Here is a 5,438-nt window from a genome sequence, read left to right as displayed (position 1 = left end):
ATAAAAATTTGTGGGAAATTGCACGTAAAAAGTTTTTGGTAACTTAGGATTATTAGATAAAGCGGTCTGCTTTTACTAAAAGGTATTACTATAAACGGTTAAATTTATTAAGGAGTAAATAGAAATGTTCCGGGATCTCAAAATTCTATTCCTTAAACCGGGATATTCCTATAAGCGGTACTCTAATAAGCGGGTTCGACTGTATTTAGATTCATTCATTATGTTTTAGTGTTTGAATAATATATATTATATTTGTGTATTTATCGTACTGAGAAAGTCCATACGCTAAATAAAAAAAAATTCTTGTGGTATTCTGTTTTGTTCTATTATTATTTGGATTAGTTTTAATAGTTGTTTGGTCAGATCTTGTCCTTAATACTTTAGGAGTTCATTCGATATTCTGTCCTCTCCTGGTGATTATATTTTTTAATTCCCTTAATGCTTCCGTACCTCTGCTTCTTCAATATTTATTTTTTTGTTTGTTGTTACTTCAGGTGTTGGTGGTTTGTTATCGTTATCTTTGGCAAACAGAGATCGAAAATAGTCTGCCCAAGTTTCCTTCTGAATATGTTTCATTTTTATCAGTTCGTTTATCTCTTTTCTTTGTCCCCTGATCATTCTCCAAATTTCCTTTTGTGTTCCGTATAAGTCATGTTCCATCTGTTTTGAGAAGCTCTCCCAGTGTTCCCTTTTTATTTGTCTGACTAAAGTGTTTGTTTCGTTTCTAATTCGTTTATAGTGGTTGTATGCCTGTTGTGTTTGTTGTGTTCTGTATTGTAAAAAGGCTTTCTTCTTTTCTTCACATTTTATCTTCACTTCTTCTCGAAACCATGGGGGTTTTCTTTTTTGATATATTGGTATTCGTTACTTCCTTTCTCCAAGTGATTCTGTTGCTGAGTTAATTATGTTACTTTTAAGTTTTTCCCAGCTTTCCTCGATATTATCGTTTTCTAATATTCCATTATCAGCAATCTTCTCTGATATTCTTTTTCTGTATAAGTATTCCGTGGATTTCGTATTTAATCCTTCGACTTTGATTTTTGTTTGTGTTGGTTTCACTCTCTTAGGTGTGAAGTATTTCATGGTGATTCTAATTTTACATAATACTAGGCTTGTAACGTTGCAAACGTCACATCTTTGGTATTTTATTTTTATTTAATTATTTTATTCTACATATTTTCTTTAATATTTCATTAATAATTATTATCTTCTGTATTGGTTTTAACTTGTTTTTCCGTTAAAAACCTGTTTGGCGCCCTCTTTTGTTATCCTCTATCTACTATATCTCTTTTCAACTAACAACTAAATCATCATACTGAACGTTAGGGATGGAAAAAACCTACCGGTTTAAACTTAAAACCGGTTTTTTTACTTCGCAATAAGCGGTTTTGCCGGTTGTTTTTTTGTCCCGGTTATAACCGGTTTTTTCTTTTTAAAGTAAAAACCGGTTATTAGGTTTTTACGGTGATTAGGATTAGGTTAGGTATTATTTTGGATCCCAATCATAATTATTATTCTCAAGTAATTATTCCAAACAAAACCTAATTCAACTTTTATTTTATTTTATAAAATACAGAAGCAAACTGAAAGTGCACTCTCACATCAGCCAGAAACAATTATTAAGTTTTATTATAATATTTCCTTGAAATGGTATTTGTAATCATAATATTTACATAAGAAGTGATCTGGTTTAATTAGACGCAAACCTCATTTATTTTTCACACTTCACTCCTGACATTGAAAGTGGGTGAATGACTTTTTCTGATTACCAAAAATAATGTTCTGACTATGAATATCGAATTACTGATTACGAATACGAATCTCCAAGAATTTCGCTACGTTTTCAAAACGATACACTCATACAGGAAGTATTAAATGAGTTAAAATGTACCTATTCTACAAATATATAAACGTGTTAAAAGTAATACATGCTCTTTCGAGAGTACCTATAATACTAATTTTGATCATATTGATATCGAGTCGAATGGAGTATCGTAAACTAAAGTGTATTGTAAATGTAACTTTGTAACCTATTGGATTAAAAAAACCAAAAACCGGTTTTCCAAAAACCGGTTTTTTGGCCGGTTATAACCGCCAGGTTAAACCGTACGCAAAAAAAACGGTATAACCAAAAACCGGTGTTTTGTCAAAAACCGCCATCCCTACTGAACGTACGTCATATATTCTTACTCTGTAGGTATCTGTCTTAAGACGGAACATGCCTGCTATCTCCTACGTTGCCCTGTCGTTTCAATGACAGTAATAACTCCCATATTTCAGTGACAACGGTGGTGGTAAATTAATTAAATTATAAAATCCATTGATTTTTAAGTAGGCCATTTTATTTCATCAAATAATCTCTTGGGGTAAGAATTCTAATTATTAAATTCATTCCTAGATGCATACCTAGTTTTTTATAATAGTTTTCGTTTGGTATCTGGTTCGATGGTAATTTCTTGATGTCGAATGGTACTGCTGTTTCTACAAGTGGCACTGGGGTTCTAGAGGCTGTATTCCACCAGGCCTACAGATGTTGGTCGTTGCAGTCTAGGTGATATGGTTGCAGTCTCGATGATTTGTTCCTCGTTGTTGTATCGCCGGCGATTTGAGGATGCTTGAAGCTTCAGGAGATTGAAGAGTGGTTTTATTCCCAAAAACTAGAAGATACAATACATATCAAACATCGAGAAGTACAAAACCAAAGTTTGCCAAGTTTGCCAATAATCGGAAAAAGTAGTAAATGACAACAATAGATTAAATGGAATTATTAGTGATGGCTACTAATTAAATTATCTGATTTACATATGCATATGTATATGTAACTTAAAAAATTAAAATATTGAAACAACACACGTGAGTGGAAATTTGGAGGTTAGATACAAAACAAAAACTATTAAAAGAAACTAGGTAGGTATGCATGTGGGAATGAATTTAATAATTAGAATTCTTACCCCAAGAGAAGATTTGATGGAATAAAACGGCCTACTTAAAAATCAATGGCTTTTAAAATTTTATTAATTTACCACCACCGTTGTGACTGAAATATGGAAGTTGTCACTGTTATTGACACGAGAGGGCAACGTAGGACATGGCAGGCATGTTCCGTCTTAAGACAGATACCTAAAGAGTAATAATATTATATGAAATACGTTCAGTAGGATGATTTAGATGTTAGATGAAAAGAGATATAGTAGATAGAGGATAACAAAAAAGGGCGCCAAACAGGTTTTTAACGGCAAAACAAGTTAAAACGAATACAGAAGATAATTAATAATGAAATATTAAAGAAAATAGAATAAACTAATTAATTAAAAATAAAATAGCAAAGATGTGACGTTTGCAACGTTACACATTCCTACCACCCATCAGAAAAATTTTGAACACAAGTGAGAAATAAATTTCAAAGAAAACAGGAACATTACAGGCTGTGGTCACTACCTACATCTGCTGAGTTGAGGCATCTTACGTCGATTACACAGCCCAACAAAAAAATTTTTTTGTCTTGCTGCCGAAAAAATTAACTGATCTTAGTTAATTCATCTGTGCTGATTCCAAAAATACAAACCTTTTCATTGTATCAGGTCTAGTTTTCGAGATATAACAGACTTATCAAATTAATACTTAAATATTCTTATATTTCTGTATATTCCACCAATATAATTGCAATATGTTTATAAACAAAATTAACAAATTCTAAGACAAATGGGCAAATGAACAAAAGGGCCTATTTTGATGTTCATTTAGGAGATCAAAATAAATCCTGAGCTCCACATGTAGTGTGCAAAACTTGTATTGAAAACTTGCGACAGTGGACGAAAGGACAACAAAAATGTTTAAATTTGGTTTTCCAATGGTATGGAGGGAACCAAAAAATCATTTTGACTATTGCTATTTCTGCCTTGTGAATATAAAGGGCATTAATCGTAACAATTGATATACGTGAAAATATCCTAACCTGGTTTCAGCAATAATACCAATTCCACATCAGCTTGAGCAGATACCCATTCCGATATTTAGCAGTATATCTATGTTACCAGAGGATAACGCCGAAACGTTATTTGACGAACTGCATACTAATAGATTTGAGGAAGACAACAGTGATTTTGAAGGGGATTCAACACATCCTGAGCGCTTTACTCAGGAAGAGCTAAGCGATCTTATCAGAAATTTGATCCTTCCAAAGGATTCTTCCAAATTACTTACTTCCAGACTAAAAGAAAAGAATGTCCTTCACTCAGACACCAAAATTACATACTACCGTAATAGAGATAAAAGATCTTTTGCCTTTTTTTCTCAGCAAGATGATATGGTTTTTTAAAGGACTGTTAGAAAAAATTTGTGTATCGGAGTATACACCAGATCACTAGCGTCCTTTCATTGACAGTTCTAAACGAAGTTTAAAGTGTATCCTTCTACACAGTGGCAACAAATATGGAAGTATACCAATTGGGCATTAGAGTGGAATAAATGCTCAACAATTTTAACAAACACGGTTGTTACGTAGGGATGTCCACGAGTTACTTCACGCAAAGATCCCTGGTTCGAAATTAAATTATAGAAAATAACTTTCGATCACAGAAAATTACCCCTATTAAAAATACGCAAGTGTAGCTTAAAATAAAGTTTTTATTTGGATGTCATCCGAAGAATGTTACAAACTCGACTGACTTAAAAACATAATATCCAATATCTACACATTCCTTAAAACTGCAATACATTCTTATCATAGGTTTTAATCTCAAGTGGGCTGGCTAGTACGCCCATCATCCCTTCACCTTAAAACAACGAAAAACAAACCATATGGCTCGCCGTATGTATAAAGCAGAAATATCTTTTAAACAAGGACACTGCCATATTTTATAATGACTCGACATTCTCCCACCTTGGGGAATTTGACAAAATTTCTCAAAAAATACAGAGAGTCACGAAAAATTACAATAAAATATCAAATAAAATGAAAAGTAAAATATATCAAAAACAAACAGAGTCATGAAAAAATCAAGTCAAGAAAATGTCACTTGAATCTTACAGGAGTTTTAACTACCCGGCCACTTCGCGTACATCTTTCATTTAAATCGGGTGCTCTGCTTTTTGTCACTCCCGCACTTATTTCAGCTGCGGTTAAAACTCGCCCTGATGGAATACAATGTTGCCTAATTTACTGTTCCGTTCCGTCACAAATCGTCTGTCATTCAAGTCATTCTGTCAAAAACAAATTTGGTTTTGTTTTCAAAGTTCTATTTTGTTTTGATCTGTTTTGTTGAAGTTCTATTTTCTATTTGGTTCTATTTTTTAGTCATGAAGTTAAGTAGTATCGTGGGATATTTGATGTTCTTGGGTACTGAAAATTCAAGAAGTTTTAAACTCTAGTCATCTTATTTTGGCTGCAAAAATAGAGGAAAGTTCTGAGCATACCATCAAAATATAATATGGTTTAT

The sequence above is a fragment of the Diabrotica virgifera genome, chromosome 7, assembly GCF_917563875.1.
Source record: "Diabrotica virgifera virgifera chromosome 7, PGI_DIABVI_V3a".
In the NCBI taxonomy this organism is placed as follows: domain Eukaryota; kingdom Metazoa; phylum Arthropoda; class Insecta; order Coleoptera; family Chrysomelidae; genus Diabrotica; species Diabrotica virgifera.
The sequence above is the reverse complement of the archived record's forward strand: the minus strand, read 5'-3'. Positions refer to the sequence as shown.